The sequence below is a fragment of the Pleurodeles waltl genome, chromosome 7 (assembly GCF_031143425.1).
Source record: "Pleurodeles waltl isolate 20211129_DDA chromosome 7, aPleWal1.hap1.20221129, whole genome shotgun sequence".
In the NCBI taxonomy this organism is placed as follows: Eukaryota; Metazoa; Chordata; class Amphibia; order Caudata; family Salamandridae; genus Pleurodeles; species Pleurodeles waltl.
The window spans coordinates 917,912,408-917,931,748 of NC_090446.1; the positions used below are offsets into that span (position 1 = coordinate 917,912,408).

The window sequence follows — 19,341 nt, forward strand, 5'->3', positions numbered from 1 at the left end:
ATATGTGAAACAAAAATTCATTGGTCATAGGGTGGAATGTGATGCTATTAATTGTGTTTGACCAATGACTTTGTGTTTCACCACTGCGCATATTAGTTGCTCAATGTTCACCAGTAGCACATTATGGCCCTCATTCTAACCCTGGCGGTCTATGACCGCCAGGGTGGAGGGCAACGGAAGCACCGCCAACAGGCTGGCGGTGCTTCCAGGGCCATTCTGACCGCGGCGGTAAAGCTGCGGTCAGAAAAGGGGAACCGGCGGTTTCCCGCCGGTTTTCCCCTGGCCCAGGGAATCCTCCATGGCGGCATTGCTTGCAGCGCCGCCATGGGGATTCCGACCCCCTTCCCGCCAGCCTGTTTCTGGCGGTTTACACCGCCAGAACCAGGATGGCGGGAACGGGTGTCGTGGGGCCCCTGGGGGCCCCTGCACTGCCCATGCCACTGGCATGGGCAGTGCAGGGGCCCCCTTACAGGGCCCCATGAAGATTTTCACTGTCTGCTTTGCAGACAGTGAAAATCGCGACACCCGTCGCACCCCTGCAACACCGCCGGCTCCATTCGGAGCCGGCTTCTATGTTGCAGGGGCTTTCCCGCTGGGCCGGCGGGCGGCCTTTTGGCGGTCGCCTGCCGGCCCAGCGGGAAAACCAGAATGGCATTCGCTGTCTCCTGACCGCGGAGCGGCCATTTGGCGGTGACCGCATGGCGGGCGGCGACCGCCGCCCGCCGCGGTCAGAATGACCGCCTATATGTTTTGTTCAGCCTAGCCGCCTATTGGCTTTGACATGGGATTAGCCATTACATTTTGTATTCAGTTTAGCCGCCTATTGGCTTTGACATGGCATTAGCCATTACTTTCTGTATTCAGTTTAGCTGCCTATTGGCTTTGACATTGCATTAGCCATTACATTCTGTATTCTGCCTATTGGCTTTGACATGCTGTATTCAGTTTAGCTGCCTATTGGCTTTGACATGATATTAGACATTACATTTTGTATTCAGCTCAGCTGCCTATTGGCTTTGACATGACATTAGACATTACATTTGATATTTAGGTTAAGCTGAGTTAGGCCCTGCCGCCTTGCTCAAACGGTGATGCAATTTAATTATTTTGCTTTGCATTGAATATCTTATATATATAACCTGCTGTGTACATTGCAACTGAGAAGTACTGTGATATATTTTGTTTTCTTGCTGCGACTACTTTTGTGCTTGAAATCTAATAATTCGTCTCTCAAGAACTTGTGGGTGGGGAAGAATTAACAACAATAAAGGTCTTCTTTGAACTCAGAAGTGCATTCTAGAGATGTTCTGTAAGCTCTGCTACGAGATAAGTAGGAAGGCAGAACAGGCAGCCAGCAAGAAGACTTGTGGTGCTGCCTATGTCAATTCCCCATAAGTAAACCCCATAATTTAAAATAATTTTTGGATTCAAAGATTGAACTTTGCACATGAAAAATTATAATGTTTGTGTCGTAGTTGGACTCTTGCTCCTAGCAAGACTGCTGGTTTAGGGATGGCAACACTTTTGTTTGGAGACGACTAAGCCATTCCTACAACAAGTCACAACTGTCGGCCCAACCCACCCAGCTCACAAGCAGTACCTCACCAAAACTCAAAAAGCAAAGGTGATTTCTGGCAGCCTTACGCATAGAATCTAGATAAGACCTCTCAGGGGAGTCATGGTGGAACGGAAGTTACCCTTTTTCTCTCGTTAGCAACAAGTCTCAGTCAGACACAGGCAATGAAGGAGATGCAGGAGCGTTTTCAACATATTTTTTTTAAAGACTGCAATCTATGATAAAATGCATGTGGTGCAATGATGAGTATAATAAACAGCAAAAGAAGCAGAATTGTGAAGATAAGAGTTGTGAATCTAAACCCCCCCACCATCTTACAAAGTATGAGAAATAAAATTCCTAGCAAAGGGAACCTAATGTCTATCCTAGGGAGAGCTAGGTATGATAAACCTAATCTGCCTGTACGCGTCCATGAGAACCCCAATCCTCGTTACCTTGGAATGAGGTATCTAGGTCAGACTCCATTGTGACACAAGCTGAGCTCTGCAGCAAGGTGCCGTGCAGCATAGATGGCTTCTGGAAGGAACCCCTCTTATGACCTTGTCCGTGTGCAATTTATTTATACCAATCAAGTAGGATCCCTGACAGAGGTATGTTCCTAAACAATTGATAAGGAGGCAGACTTGTGATAACAATACCGAGGTACATCACTGATCATGACGCTGATAATGATGCCTTCTCAGAATGGCACTGATTATGAAATCAAAACATCTTTATAAACTATAAACAATGGCAGCCATCTTAGAAAAAATAATAAAATACATGAAATAAAACAGAGCAAGCTAAGTAGGTTAAAAGTCAGTAGATGATTGGGGCAGTGGCCTGCAAGCCAAGGGCTAAGCTAAACTCCTGAGTCCCAATAAGAACTAAAATGGATTCACCACAGTGCCAACCTTATGGCTTTTCATTTATCCTTGTTCTTTCCTTTTTCCGTGTGGCTGCATTCTGCAGTACACATGGACAGAGGAAAACTCCTCCTTGGATTGTTTTTGTGCAGGAAGGTGCCTGCTTGTTGTTTCAAATGGGCCTCCCCATGCATTACTGGACTAGCGCCATAATTTGTGGCGCAAGTCAACCTATGCGCCACAATAGAGTCAAACATTTTGATGCTATTGTGCTAGCGTGTGCCATGGTGCACTCTATTGTAAATACAGCACCACCATAGTGATGTTAGGGGGCACATGGGGCGCAAGAAAAGTGGAGCCTCATACTTGAGGCGCCACTTTCTTGTAAATATGTCCCAAAGTGTTGTACCAACACGCATCACAACAAACCTGTTGGATCTGGCCTTTTTTTCTGTTTGAATCTTTTTATTGAAAACAGATGAAAAATGAATAATTTCCATTGCGTATAAATAAAGCAGTAGAAGACCATCAACATCACAAGATATAGTGATGAGAAGAAAATAACAGTAATGCATTTATCAAGCATTTGCTAATGCGGACCTAATAGAGGAACAAAGAAATAGGTGTAATGCATATAACATTGATAGGAAAGAGGTAACAGGGCACAGTGTACAACTTGCATCATGCAACTAAAGTGGGTACTGGAAATGCACAGCAGGGCCAGGTTCACTCAGCCACCACACGGTGGAGGGGGTATGGGCATTCAGATAGACAGTGACGTTCAAGGTAGATCAAGAGAATAATTGGAGTGCTTTAAGCTGTGGTGGGGTAAAGCAAGTGAATTCAATGCGGGTGAGATATCGTATCAGGGGACGCCATATAGTCAGGCACTTAGGGGGCATATTTACATGCCCCTTGCGCCACGTTAGTGCCACTATAGCATCATTTGTTTGACGGTAAGGCAGTGCTAAGGTGGCCTTTGCCCCGCACCAGATTTCCAAAGTAGCACAGCGCATGCATTGCGCCACTTTGCAACCCCTTGCGCCAAATTATGCCTGCGCCAGAAATAATGTATGCAAGGGGGGCTTGCAACACAAGGAGACCTGAAAAAATGGCGCAGTGAAATTAACTAGATTTCACTGCGCCATTTTTTCTGTCATATTTAATGCCTGCTCAAGGAAGGCATTAAAATGAAGCACCCATTAAAATCAATGGGCCTCCCTGTGCTTTGCTGCACTAGTGTAAAAATGTTTGATGCTAGTGCAGCAAAGCGCCACAAGAGCATAACAAATTCTGATGCTGTTGTGGTAATGTCAGCCATGGTGCACCATATTGGAAATACGGCACAACCATGATGTTGTTAGGTGGGGCAAAGGCGACGCAAGAGAAGTGGCGCATCAGGACAGATGCAACACTTTCTCATAAATATGCCCCTTGGTGTCAGTTCCAGTTAGGTTATGTGAGAGCTGTTCCATGGCAACAACGTGCCATTGTCGGGTAATTCACTGCACAGTGATTGGAGGCATAGTTTGCTTCCAGGATCATGCAATTACCTGTCGGGACGCACGTAACATATAGATGATCACAGTCTAATCAGCTTGAGTCATGGCTGCTAGGAAAGTAACTCATATCCCTAAGATAACTGTATGATATGAAGACGGAAGGGGGGATCCTATTATATCTTTAATGTGGCTGAGGACCTCCTTCCAGAAATTGGAGATAAGGGTGCACAACCACCAGATGTGCCCAAAGTTCCCATGAGCATTTTGGCACCTCCAGCAAAGGTCTGAGAACCCGGCAAAAATGGCTGCCAAGCGTGAGGGTGTATCATACACCTGAAACATCAATTTATATGCTGTTTCCCTGAGACAGATGCTGTGATATGTTTTTGTTATGTCACGCCACAGGGTGTCCCATTGTTTAGGTGTCAGCTCCCCTGTGTCAGCCATGTCTGAGCGGATTTGGTATGAATGTGCATGAGTAGGTGTAGATTGTTGAAGTGTGCTGCAAGTGTTAGAGATAAGCCCACTTGAGCCATCATAACTTCTCACCAGTTTCTGGAAAGGGGTGTAAGGGCGGATGACATCAGGGTACGTGGAGGGGAGTAGTGCCCAATGTTTCAATCTGTTATATTGCATTCTGCCAGTATCAGTAAGGTTATATTCCACCTTGCATTGGTCAAAAGATTTAAAGTCTGTCCCTACAAATAGGTTGCACAGTGTACTGCAATCTCTATCCACCCAGTCCCGAAATGCTTTAGGGGACATCACAGGAGGGAATGCTGGATTGCGCACAGTAGGTGTGTTGGGAGAGAGGTATGTAGTCTGTCCTTTTTTAAGTGCTAGTTTATCCCAGATTTCTAATACAGTCCTAGTTGGAGTGGAGAGATAAGGACTAGGTGGACGTGCATGTTTGGGTAACCAAGCCAGGTCTCACAGGGGTCTGCAGAACACAGCTCTGTCCATATGGAACCAGTGGGCCTCGCTCTCCCGTGCCACCCAGGCCAATAGGAAATGCAGTGAAACAAACCAGTGGAGCACACCAATAAGTCTAAATCTATACTTTATAAATAATGTAATGTCACAATAAATATGAGGATCATAATATGTTTAACTAGACAGTTATTTTAGTCCTCTCCTTTTCTAGAAAAATATGGAAAATCGACAACACTGACCAAAAGAACAAGACATAATACAAGAATATTTTTATCCAATCCAAGGATATAATCATACAAATAGAAATTGTCATACAAAAACAATAAAAAAAAGTTCTTAAACAAATAAATATAAAATTGTATACATCAAACATAGAACGAAGAAAGGAATGAAAAAGCGATCAGCCGACACGTGTTTCGTCCTGAGCGGACTTCTTCAAGGCTTTGATCCTTTACATGTACGAAATGTTATGTTCATATCCCATCTATCATGTACTGTTTGTAACCACAGGCAATCACCTCTTTTTGCCTCTTCATAGGCCGTCTAAACACTGGGTGTCACAGGGCTCGTTCATGTTTTGCAAAGCCAACTATCCATCCATCTGTCTCGTGAAGTACGCGAGGGTTGTATCCCTCGTGTGTGCCCTTTGTTTTTTTTTAAAATGAATTGCCATTTGTTGTTAATTCAATAGGAAATGCAGATCAGCCGCCCAATAATACTCCAAAAGATTGGGGCATGCCAGGCACCCAATCCTATCCCAAGGTTGCGTAAGAAGGGCATGGGAGATCCTAAGCTACTTTCCGTACCATATGAATGCCCGTAGAGCATGTTGCAATTGCATTATACCTTCTTGTGGAATTGCAGTGGGTAGAGTTTGGAACAAGTATAGAGCCCTCTGGAAGATAATAATTTTAACCACATTTATTCTTCCTAACCACGAAACTGGAAGGGGCTTCTATCTTTGAAGGTCTTACAGGATGGTGCAGTGGAGAGGGGGTCAGTTCGTTCTCAGCCAGGTGTCAAGGGTGGCCATAAGGAGTAAGCCCAGATATTTGAGCTTATCAGAACACCATTGAAACAGGAAAAGACTCTGAAGCTGCCATTGTTTCAGCCACAGGGATTGTGCGGTTGAGGATGCCCAACCTAGCCATGCTGACTTTAAAGCCTGAGACCTCTTCGAAGTCTTTCAAGCTAGATGCCACCGCTGGCAGAGATATGGCCAGCTGTGAGAGGGTGAGTAGGAGGTCATCGTCAAACAGATCAATCTTATGCATTTTACCCCAAAGGATATATACTCTATGCTGTCATGATGCTGGATGGTAATGACCAATGGCTCTACCGATAAGATAAATAAGAGGGGGCTGAGTGATAGCCCCATTGACCCGAATAGTCGCTACTGGGACTACATAGGAGGCCATAATTCTCAAACTTGTGGGGGGGCTCACTCCAATTATGGTCAAAACTGCACGTAGGACATCCCAGTTAACCAGGTTGAAAGTCTTTTCTGCATCAAGCGAGAGAATGCAGGCCGGGATATGATATTGATGCACTTTTTTAACTAAATGTGCTACCAGACGTACACTATCAGCCCCCTGTCTATTGCGGATAAAACCAACCTGATCTGTTTCAATCAGATTTGGGAGGTGGTGCTCCATCGTGGTAACCAGTATCTTAGTGAAAAGTTTGGTGTCTGTATTCAATAAAGCAATGGGGTGATTGGAGGAACATGGAGTCTGGTCTTATCCCGGTTTAGTAATAAGCCTGATTGAGGGAAAGAGGCCAGACTTGTGTGTGAATGAGTTGAACAAGTATATCAGGTGCTCGCCCCCAGCTCGGGAAGGAACAACCTGTAAAAGCTAGCAGGAATGCTATACAGTCCAGGAGACTTGTCTAATGGCAGGGCTCGGAGAGCTAAGCAAAGCTCTTCCATTGAGATTGGTGCTTCCAGCAATTCAATATGTTGCGGGTGCAGAGGCTCCCTTGTGCAGCTCGCTAGGTATTCCTGAATGAGCTTCTGTGGGGCGACTTCAGTGGCATAAAGGACCTGGTAATAATAAAAAAAGTTCTCTCTGTTTATCATGTTCGGACATCGCCCACTCACCCGCCTGGCGTAATCTCCAAGCCAACAGCGTGCCCACTTTCTTGCACCCTTCGTAATAGTTTTGTTTGAGTGCCAAAAGGGCACACGTTTCCCTATTTCTCCAGTGTGCCCTCAAGTGCCCCTGCAGTACAGCCAATTGCCTTTCAAGTCGCGGGTTGGGTATCAGCTTGTCTTGAGTTTTTGGTGATTTTTTTGTAAGCAGATAAATTGTCTTCCACAAGATGTGCCTTTCTGCATCTAGCTATGGCTATTGTGGATATTACCCCCCTAATAGTCGCCTTAAACCCATCCCATAACATGGGCAGGGAGACATCCTGCAATGTATCACGTGTGAAATAGTTTACTATGCCTTTTCTAATCTCCTCTACATCTGCCGGGTCCCCAAGGATCTGTGGAGGTTGGCGCCACCATGGGGGAGTCCCAGAGTACAGAGGGGAGGATGGCCATGTCAGTGCCAGGTTGGCATGATCAGATATAGAGATATCAGACATCTCTGCTGTAGCTAGGGTATAAAGAAGAAAGTGCAACACAAAAAGATAGTCAATCCTAGAATAGGAAGTATGAACATAAGAATAAAAGGAATAATCCCTAAAGTCGGGTTGTTTATAGTGCCAGGCATCAATGAGACCCAGGTCCGTTATCTCCCTTTTCAGTTGGGCCGACATGGCTCCTATGCCCTGGTACAGGGATGAGGTTCTATCCATATCAGGGCCCCACATCAAATTGAAATCCCCTCCCACAATCACATCCCCCTCCACCCCCTGTAGCTGGTCTCGCAAGGTTCATCAAAGATAAGAATCCTGGGTGAAGTTAGTGGCATAGACATTAAGCAGTGTAAGCTTCCATTTCCCCCTGCCCATATGCAATGTCAGAAACCATCCCTCCTCGTCACACGTCACTTTAGTGACTTGGGATCCAAGGTGTGATGTTCAAAGGATCCCAATACCCACTGTTTTAGAGTCCGTAAATGCCCAGTGTTCTACAGGGTATTTAGGATGTGCCATTCTAGTTCTATCCACCCCTCGGAGGTGTGACTCTTGTAAAAAGGCAATGTCAGGGTCACGGAGGAGAATGTAAACCCAGGTTTTTTACAGTTATTTGGAGAATTGAGGCCACAGATATTCATGGAAAGTCATTTAAGACCTGTACCCATAAATACTGAATCAGGTAGTGGTAGCAGAGCATGTTGCGTTTCATCCTCATCAAAAATCCACCCCCCACTTAGTGCAGGTGTTAACAGTTGTATCCACACAGTCCCCCTGCATGCATCCAAGCACCCACAGTCGCTTGGTGATCTGAAAAGGAAAACAGACACGAACAACCACAAAACAACTGCGGACCAACAGGGTCCAACTCTTGCATCATCTTCCTGTAGAGACCAGAATCAAGGTGCCTGCATCTTGCCAAAGGAGTCACCCTCTCGGGTGAGTGACACATGGGGTACACCATCAAGGGCCCCTATAGTGTCCAGAGCAGTGGCATTCAGTGTGACCCACCGGCCCCCACAGCCCAACAAAGTTTTCTTCATCAATAAATCAAGCAGATGTGTGTCATAGTTTGAAGCAGAAGCAAGGCCCATCTAACGTCACCCTGGAACCATTAGGCAGGGCCAGTGGTAGAGGATGTTGGAGAGGGTTCCTTATTCATGCTGCGGAGGAGTTGAATTATGTCTTGCTTTGTGTCCTGTGCGACAGTCCTCCCGGGGTGTTCATCAAGGTGACAAGGCGCCAGGGACACTTGTCCATCTCCGTCCGGAGGTGGCATCCCCAACACACATCTCGCCTCCAATAGAGAGCACTGTTTGCCCTTCCAGGAGAAGAGCAGAGCAAAAGGGTGGCCCCATTGACTATTGATATTGGATGCTTGCAGGCTGTCTGTAATTGGCTTAAAGTCTCTTCAACATCATAGGGTTACTGGTGAGAGGTCTTGAAACCATTGAATAGTATGGCTCCGAAAGACCAAGTCTGCCTTCTTTATAGCCACTCAAAGTATTGCCTGCTTTTCTGTAAATTAGTAGACGCAAATCAATATTTCTGGAGCCACATCGGATCGGGCTGGTGCCAATCGCACCCTGTAAGCTCTGCTCAACAGCAGAGGGGGTGTGTCCGCATATCCCTTGACTGCCTGGAGACAGGCCATTGTGAATGTCATCATGTCTGTGCCCTCCAGCCCCTTCTGGGCCCCCCGGGTATGGATGTTATTGTGTCTGCTACAATTTTCCAGGTCTTCCTGTTTGCCTGTAGCTCAATATGTTGTTTCACCAAGGCCATGACTCGTCGCCACAACATTTCCTGATCATCCGATTTGGTGTCTCTTGTACATTCAATGTCATCCACTTGCTCTCCCAATTCCGAGACATCCTTCTTGAGATTTCTGACACAGGTTTTAAAATCCGTTCTGAGGGAGACAATCTCAGAGTGGATCTCCTGGATGAATTGGGTCTTAAAATCCTGAGTGATGGGAATCTGAGGAGGAGCCCCCTCCGGAGGATTCTGAGACATGGAGTCTTTTTCATCCCTGCAGAGGTAGCTTTGTTACAAAAAGAGGTCAATGAGGTCCCCTTTGTGGGTTTAATGCGTGGCATAGCTCTGGGGAGTAACCTGCAGGCCGTAAGGAGGAAGAAACCACAGAGCTAGCTGCACCGCCACCTCGGTAAAGTACCAGGGGTCAGTCTCTCTATCTCAGTGCCTCTGCACTGATGGACCCGAGAGATGTCCCCAATGTGGCAGCGAGACGCTTCCTGGGTGAAGGAGTCAGTGAATACAGCTAAGTAGTCATGTCCTTCCGGTCAGTGATTGAGGGAAGTCTGTGAGGTCTGTATCTCCCCTGGTGTACCAGCGCAGCCTACTTCCAATGTTGGTGTCGTGATGGAGCAGATACGCAGGAGAATCTGCAACAGGGTCTTAACTTGCTCAAGCAATGGGGTCATAAATTAGCTTGTGAAGTAGTGCCTGGCACCATGGTGTAGGCAGGAGGGTAGCAGTACACACAAGACTCAGTGGGGCACTTGTGGTGCATCTTCAATCTATAATTCTCCTTGGTCACACAGCACGAAGGTCACTCCAAGGGACCCCATGAAGGTGTAGCACTAGAGTGAATGTAGGTTGTTGCCGCCAGGCAGGTTCGGCCGTCTGCCCTGTTAGCCCCAGACCCGCTGTGCTTATGCTAGGCTATCGAAAAGATAGTTGCTTAGCTGGTGAACCTAAATGTCTCTTGAAGCTCTTTAATGCTATCTGTATTCAACCACCGGCTCCATCTTGACAAATGACTCAATTTTGTGCTTAGCTTAGCTTCAAACACCATCACATTGGTGGCACAGGTATTTTTCCACACACAGCTTGTTATCCTGTTTTTTCTCATTTTGACAGAAGACAGGAACATAACATGGAGTAGTAGTAGTGATAAGGATGTACCAGGCTGAGAATGTATATGGTAGAGCAGGGTACAGTTAGTTCTTAGAAGTACACCTTGGGATCCTGCCAATCTCTAGTGTGTTCTTTCAACACTGACCTGGTACGGCCAGTGTTTGAACAACAACTTACTCAACAGGAGGGGGGTTTCTAGAACCTTCATCTTATGTTTGTTTAAAGTATATAAGGTGAGGAAGCTTGACAACTCAGAGAAGAAGGAAATCCTCTGGAAGGGACGCAATTCCCAGAAAATAAATCCATTGCGGGTAGTCTCCCTCCTTTTTCGGCTGTCCAGGGGTCCACGACCTGAAGTTGGCAGGCAAAGGGATGAAGTCGGCATCAAGCCCCATGGTGATGCATTTTTAATTCTTATTTTTAGCTTCATGGTGTGCATGCATGAATAAGTAGTCACTATATATATATATTATTCTACTGCTGTGATTATTTTTATAATTGTACGTGTGTTGCTGCATTTGAAATAAAAGCTCATGTTATTCTTTTCGTTTCTGTAACTTGGGAAGTGCCTTAATAAATTCATTACTCAGACTAAGAATGCTGAATTCTTTGCATTCCTTTCATTTAGTTTCCTCTCATTCTGAAGCAGAGCAGAACAAAATGGTGTAGTTCGGCAGTACGAGGATGGAAGGTTGAAAAGTGTAAGAGTAAAAAGTGTGAAATGTTTGGCAAGAAGTCAAAAGCAGCTTCACAGGCAGTTTTCCAAGTTTCATGTGACATCCCAGGGTGGATTAAAGAACCTTATGATGTTCTTGCCAGAGAATGGGGTTTGGGGGCTGGTTTCTGTGAGAGCTGGGGACGAGTGTCTTAATGAAGCTGAGCCAAATAATGTTTTATTATGTTTCCAAAAAGTACCTCTTGAACGGGGTTGAGATGTATCTATTTTAGGCAGAAGAGGGTGGATTTTATTACCTGCTTTTAGAAAAATGCATGACAAATGTAAGCAGCTGGATCATGAAAATCAGCAATTAGAGAGGCAGCTAGTTGATGCCAAAAATAATGTAACCATGCTGTCTAGTCAGAATAAGTTATTGCAAGATAAGACTGATACTTATCAGTCTATTGCTGAGAAAGCAGCTGTCAAAGTCGATCAAAATAGGTGAAACGTAGGGGTAAAATCAATCAAAAGAAAGTTCATTTAGCAATTGCTAAAGCAGGATTAGACTGGGACCCTTAAGAATGGGATAGGAATATTTGGGAGAGTACTGATTTTTCAAATTCCAACGATGAAGAGGTTAAAAAAGGTGGGGGGCAGTTTGAGACAGACGAGCCAAAAGTGGTTCGCACACAGCTAATATTTAGATGAAAAATACAGGGCACTTCACAGACCCCCGGAGGTATTGAAATGCACTCCCTAGAAGATTATACCCAACAAGAAGTCAATGATTTTCTAAACATATTCAAACAGAAATCTGGGGAAGCATTGCTTACGTGGATGGTGAGGTTGTTTGACACAGGTGCCTCTGGAGTGGCACTAGATGAGGGAGATTCAAGGAGGTTTTGTACTCTTAGCTCTGACTCCATAATACATGAACAATTTAGAAGTTATGGGAATCAAGCAACAACTAATTTGTTGCACTTGGCAGTTATGGGATGTAGCCAAAAATATTGTTCTGAATCAGATTGGCCGTCAAAGGATAAGCCTTGGAACACGTTGAAAGATGTAATGCAAAGAATTAAAGAAGAAAGTATGAAAACTCCTATTCTTTTGGATGAAGTTCACAATTTATTAGATGCTCCCTTAACAATTTCAGGATGAAATAAAATCACTCGCATTGCTCCTCCAGCTTACAAGCAAGTAATAATGACTTGCCTAATTAATAAGACAGGGCAGGTATTGAAAGATGTGGCGGATGCAGTTCGCAAGTTGGGAGGGCTGGGAGACTGGAATAAACCAGAGAGATCATTGAGATCTGAGAGTTGCAAAGATGATAGAGTATCCAGAAGAGACATGTTTATGGCATTACTGAAGGATGGTGTTAGCAAGGAGCAGATTGATGGGATAGATACCAAAAGCTTGTGGGATGGTTAGACCGGAAAGAAGGCAGCAGAAGAGTTAACAAGCAAGATAATAAAAGTGTGACTCAGAGTCAGCTACAGATGTTGGAGGACGGACAAGAGAGATAGAAAAATGTTTCTTCACGAGGAAAAGAGGAGGAAGATTTGGATAGTGAGTGGTTAACTGCTGAGAGCAGGGAAGGAAGAGAATCTGCTCTCAGATATGAAAACATATATCCAGACATGACTTGGGCAAAAGTTGAAAGGTTTAAATCAGATTAGGAAAAACACCCCTAGCTCCGGTACAGGGATGGGCTTGTAAAGATAACAGACTCCACAGATGTTGGAGGACGGACAACAGAGGGAGAAAAATGTTTCTTCACGTTTGTTTAAAGTATATGAGGTGGGGAAAACAATTGGGAGAAGAAGGAACTCCTCTGGCAAGGGACGCCTTGCCCAGAAAATAAAACTCATTGTGTGTAGTCTCCCTCCTGTTTCGGTTGTCCAGGGTTCCATGACCTGAAGTTGGCAGACAAAGGGATGAAGTTGGATTCAAGCCCCATGGTGATGCGTTTTCAATGTTTATTTTTAGTTTGGGTGTGCATGCATGAATACGTAGTCAGTATATATGTATATATATATATATATATATATATATATATATATATATATATATATATATATATATATATAATATTTGTTAAACTTTTCATCCTTGGCGTGGTCTCCCTTAACTTTTTGCCTCTGTTTCCCAGGTTGTTGATGTGTGCTGGATTATGATTTTGCTGTTCTTGTTACTCTGGGCACTTTACTACTGCTAACCAGTGCTAAAGTGCAAGTGCTCTTTTACAAAATGTGTATGTAATTTGTTTATCCATGATTGGCATATTTGATTTATTAGTAAGTCCCTAGTATAGTGCACTACAGGTGCCCAGGACCTGTAAATCAAATGCTACTAGTGGGCCTGAAGCAGTGGTTGTGCTACCCACATAAGTAGCTCTGTAATCATGTCTCAGACCTGCCACTGCAGTGCATGTGTGTGCGGTTTTAAACTGTAAATTCGACTTGGCAAGTATACCCACTTGCCAGGCCTAAACCTTCCCTTCTTTTACAAGTAAGGCACACCTAAGGTAGGCCCTAGGTAGCCCCAAGGGCAGGGTGAAGGGTGTGGTTAAGGTATGACATATGTTAAAGTGTTTTATATGTCCTAACAGTGAAATATTGCTAAATTTGTTTTTCACCGTTGCAAGGCCTGTCCCTCTCATAGGTTAACATGGGGGCTACCTTTAAATCTGATTAAAGTGTAGATTCCCTTTGGGAGCGGATGGACATCTGGAGTTTGGGGTCTCTGAGCTCACAATTTAAAAATACATCTTTTAGTGAAGTTGATTTTGAGACTGTGTGTTTGAAAATGCCAATTTTAGAAAGTGAGCATTTTCTTCCTTATACCATTTCTGTGACTCTGCCTGTTTGTGGATTACCTGTCTGGGTCAGTTTGACAGTTGAACTGGTTGCACCTCACACTAGACAGTGACACAAAGGAAGCTGGGGTGTAGTCTGCAACATCCTGATGAGCCATCTGTGTTAGGAGGGAGGGGAGGAGTGGCCACTCACACCTGAAAGGACTGTGCCTGCCCTTACACAATGCAGTCTCCAACCCCCTGGTGAGTGTCTGGGGCCTGGCCTGGGCTAGACAGAATTTCACGTTCAAGAAAGACTTTGCTTTGAAGTAGGCCTACTTCAAAGGGGAAATTGGGTATAAGAAGGGCACCCAAAACCACAGACTTTAGAACACTTCTGGAAACCAAGAGGAACCTATGCCTGGAGAAGAGCTGAAGAGATGCCCTGCCTGTGACTGTGCTTTGTGGAGCTATCCTGCAGTTGCTGCTTCTGCCAGAGTAAGAGGACAAAGACTGGACTTTGTGTGCCTTCCTTCTTGTAAAGAACTCTCCAAGGGCTTGATTTCGAGATTGCCTCCTGTTGTTTGAAGTCTCAGGGACTGCAAAGACTTCTCTCTGCCAGCACCTGGAGTCTCTGGAGAGACTCCTACTCTGCCCTGTTGTGCCCATCCAGTTCCTGGGACCCTGAAAGGAGAAGCTGGCAGCATAAGAGGAAGAAATCAGGGAAAAGATTGACGCAACCCTAACCTACTGCTGAAAAATCGACGCACCACCGGCTTCGCGGTTGAAAATCGACGTTTGCGTACAACTTCACCCCAAGATCGATGCACAGAGCTGGAGAAACGACGTGCAGCATCGCTGATGGAGGCTGGTGAGATCGCAACCCGCCCTGCGTGGTTTTCAGATCATCATGCGGCTAGATTTCTGATGCAAACACCATGCACATCATGAGCCTACTGGGGTTGGCTCATGATGTGCCTTTGGCAGGACATCTGGGGCAGGACAAGACCTATAAGAGGCTTGTCTCCCACTTCTATTGGCCCCAGATGCACAAGCATTCTGCTGCACACTGTAGGTTTTGCCCAACTTGTCAGGCAAGTGGCAAAAGTGGGGGGAAATGTAAGGCTCCCCTCCAACCTTTACCTATGGTTAGTACTCCCTTTGAGAGGGTAGGTATTGACATTGTGGGGCCTCTGGACCCCAAAACAACCTTGGGCAACAGGTTCATCCTGGTCTTGGTGGACCATGCCACCCGGTACCCAGAAGCCATTCCTCTGAGGTCAGTCACTTCCCCTGTGGTGGGTTGTGCACTGATGGGGGTTCCCCAAGGAAGTGGTATCTGATAGGGGTACCAACTTCATATCCACGTATATGAAGAATCTGTGGAAAGTGTGTTGGGTGACCTACAAGTTCACCACACCTTACCACCCCTAAACTAATGGTCTGGTTGAGAGATTCAACTGCACCTTGAAAGGCATGATTCAGGGCCTGTCAGAGCCCTTGATGCGGATTTGGGTCATCCTCTTGCCATGCCTTTTGTTCGCTTACAGGGAGGTGCCTCAAAAGGGACTTGGGTTTAGTCCCTCTGAGCTCATCTATGGCCACCCTGTGAGGGGACCTTTGAGTCTGGTGAAGGAGGCTTTGGAGAAAGCTCCTAGTAAACTCCCCAGGATGTATTTAGCTACATGCTGGCATTGAGAAACCAGACTGCACGTTTAAGGAGTCTCGCACAGGAGAACCTAGAAGCTAACCAGGAGGATATGAAACGGTGGTACGACCGGAATGCCACTCTGGTCTAGTTTCAACCTGGTCAGAAAGTATGGGTGATGGCGCCAGTGGAGCCTAGGGCACTCCAGGATAAGTGGACTGGGCCATTTCAGGTGGGGGGGCGCAAGAGTGAAGTCACCTACCTGGTGGACTTGCGGTCTCCAAGGAACCCTTTAAGAGTCTTGCATGTCAACCGCCTCAAACATCACTTTGAGCGGACTGAACTATCCATGCTCCTTGCGACAGATGATGGGGTGGAGGAGGAGAGTGAACCTCTTCCTGACCTCTCGACTGCAGGAGAAAAAGATGGGTCAGTGGAGGGAGTGGTCCTCTCCCCTCCCTGACTGAGGAGCAGCAGGGTGACTGTCGCCACGTGTTGGGTCAGTTTGTCTCACTGTTTTCCCTGATCCCAGGAGTCACACACTTGTACACACATGATGTGGATACTGAGGACAGTACACCCATTAAACAAAATGTTTCAGGGTGACTGGCAGGGTCAGGGCTTGGATTAAGGATGAAGTATCCAAAATGCTAACCCTGGGGTTATTGAGCACTCCAGCAGTCCTTGGGCCAGCCAAGTGGTATTGGTCCCAAAGGCTGCTGCACCTGGTGCCACTCCAGAACTCAGGTTCTGGGTGGACTACTGGGGACTCAATGCGGTCAGCAAGACTGACGCACACCCCATCCCCGAGCTGATGAGTTCCTTGACCGGTTAGGAGCTGCCAAGTACCTCAGTACGTTTGACTTAACATCTGGGTACTGGCAGATTGCCTTAGCCGAGGGGGCCAATCATAGATCAGCATTCTCCACACCAGATGGACACTTTCAATTTAAAGTCATGTCATTTGGGATGAAGAATGCCCCTGCCACCTTTCAGAGGTTGGTCAACCAGGTGTTGGCTGGGCTGGACGAGTTCAGTGCCGCCTAGCTGGATGACATTGCGGTGTTTAGTTCCACATGGGAGGAACACTTGCAACACCTCTGGAGAGTGTTAGAGGCCCTGCAGAAGGCAGGCCTCAATATTAAGTCGAGCAAGTGCCAAATAGGGCAGGGGTTGGTGGTGTACTTGGGACTCCGAGTGGGGAGTGGCCAGGTGGCACCCCTACAGCCAAAAATTGATACAGTTCTGGTTTGAGAGCCTCCTAAGACCCAGACTGAAGTAAGACCCTTTTTAGGTCTCACAGGATTTTACAGGAGGTTTGTCAAGGGTTATGGTACCATTGTTACCCCCTTGACTGAGTTGAATCCAAAGAAGCAATCCAGGAAAGTGATCCGGACAGAGGCTTGCCAGAACGCTTTTGATGCCCTAAAGGCTGCCATGTGCATAGCCCCTGTGCTGAAGGCACCTGACTACTCCAAGGAGTTTGTTGGACAAACAGACGTCTCAGAGCGTGCTATTGGAGCAGGAGGTTACTTCCCAGGGAACATAGGTGGAATGCCATAGAACGTGAATCGTTTGCTGTGGTCTGGGCGCAGAAGAAGCTAAGACCCTACTTGTTTGGGACTCACTTCCGGGTTCAGACCAACCACAGGCCCCTCAGATGGCTAATGCAGATGATTGGTGAGAATCCAAAACTGTTGAGGTGGTCTATTTCCCTACAGGGGATGGGCTTTACGGTGGAACACCGTCCTGGTACAGAACACCCCAATGCTGATGGTCTGTCCAGATTCTTCGGCCTTAGTGATGAGAACTCCCAAGAGGTTGGGTAGTTGCTCCACACTTTCAGCTGGGGGGGCACGTGTTAGACTTTTCATCCTTGGCATGGTCTCCCTTACCTTTTTGCCTCTGTTTCCCAGGTGGTTGATGTGTGTTGGACTCTGATTTTGCTGTTTCTGTTACTCTGGGCACTTTACCAATGCCAACCAGTGCTAAAGTGCAAGTGATCTTTTACAAAATGTGTATGTAATTAGGTTATCCATTACTGACATATCTGATTTATTAGTAAGTCCCTAGTTCAGTGCACTAGAGGTGCCCAGGGCCTGTAAATCAAATGCTACTAGTGGGCCTGCAGCACTGGTTGTGCCACCCACATAAGTAGCTCTGTAATCATGTCTCAGACCTGCCACTGCAGTGCCTGTGTGTGCAGTTTTAAACCCAGACAGACTCTGCCTGTCTGGGTCAGTTTGACAGTTGGGCTTGTTTGCCACTCATACTAGACAGTGACACAAAGGGAGCTGGGGTGTAGTCTGCATTTCCTGATGAGCCATCTGTGCTAGGAGGGAGGGAAGGAGTGGTCACTCACACCTGTAAGGGCTGTGCCTGCCCTCACACAATGCAGTATCCAACCCCCTGGTAAGTGTCTGGGGCCTGGCCTGAGCAAGGCAGAATTTCACATTCAAGAGAGACTTTGCTTTGAAGCAGGCCTACTTCAAAGGAGAAATTGGGTATAAGAAGGGCACCCAAAACCACAGACTTTAGAACACTTCTGGAGACCAAGAGGAACCTCTGCCTGGAGAAGGGCTGAAGAGCTGAGAAAGAAGAGCTGCCCTGCCTGTGACTGTGCTTTGTGGAGCTATCCTGTAGTTGCGGCTTCTGCCAGAGTAAGAGAGCAAAGACTGGATTTTGTGTGCCTTCCATCTTGTAAAGATCTCCAAGGGCTTGATTTAGAGCTTGCCTCCTGTTGTTTGAAGTCTCAGGGACAGCTAAGACTTCTCTCTGCCAGCACCTGGAGCCTCTGGAGAGACTCCTACTCTGCCCTGTGGTTCCCATCCAATTCCTTGGACCCTGAAAGGAGGAGCTGGCAGTCTAAGAGGAAGAAATCCAGGCACAGAACGCAAGGTCTCTCTCGTGAGTGAAATCGATGCATCGCAAGCCCTTTTTGACGCACACTTGCCCGTGCTGGGTTATTTTTGATGCACCCAAGGTACATTTTCACGCTAACAGTGTTAGTGTGTGTTTAAAACTACATGAAGACTCTTTTTGCTTTTTAGTTGATAACTTGACTTGCGTATTGTGGATTCTTGTCGTTTTGGTCTTGTTTTGTTTAGATAAATATTCTCTATTTTTCTAAACCTGTGTTGTGTCATTTTGTAGTGTTTTTTTTAAGTTACTGTGTGTGTTGGTACAAATACTTTATACCTAGCACTCTGAAGTTAAGCCTACTGCTCTTGCCAAGTTACGAAGGGGGTTAGCAGGGGTTAGCTGTGAGTGATTCTCTTTTACCCTGACTAGAGTGAGGGTCCTTGCTTGGACAGGGGGTAACCTGACTGCCACCAAAGACCCCATTTCTAACAATAGTTGAAGTATTGCATTTTCATTGTTTCTGTGATCATTATTATTCTACTACTGTGATTATTTATATAATTGCATGTGTGCTGGTGCATTTGAAATAAATCAGAACAAGCCCCCACATATCAGCAAAATGGTAGTGTCTCGTTCCTATGCAGAGAGCGCAGGCTGTCGAAGCGCTCCACAGACCTGTGATTTAGACCCGTACTGAGCACCTACTTCCCCAGAGAACATCTCAGCAGGTTGATCCTTAGGAATGTTGCAGAAGCAGAGCAGTGATCAAGCACCCGCAGCCTCTAGACGTTGGCTGTGTAGCTCACCAGTATATAGAAGCTTTCTGCCCGGTCATGCCATCTATCAGGGACCCCAACCTCCAAAGGCCTCGTCTGGCGGAGGAGCCAGATCCCTTGTAAGGCTTAAATGCTCCCAGTCCGCTCCTTCCCATCCACCACAGCCGCCCCAGGTCAGGAAGTGGGGCTTACAGCCACATGTCTCGTCATTCTTCTGCAAGGTTAGACCTTAGGATGTTGCCGTAGATAGCAGGAGTCCCGGCCCTCTAATGTCA

The 19,341-nt window shown here is 46.3% G+C and overlaps 1 protein-coding gene across 2 annotated transcripts in view; it reads right to left on the bottom strand.

Moving 5' to 3' along the window:
- GLRA1 (glycine receptor alpha 1) overlaps positions 1-19,341 on the bottom strand; it is a 469,611-nt gene that overhangs the window by 176,028 nt on the left and 274,242 nt on the right. The gene's annotated exons all lie outside the window — the stretch shown is intronic.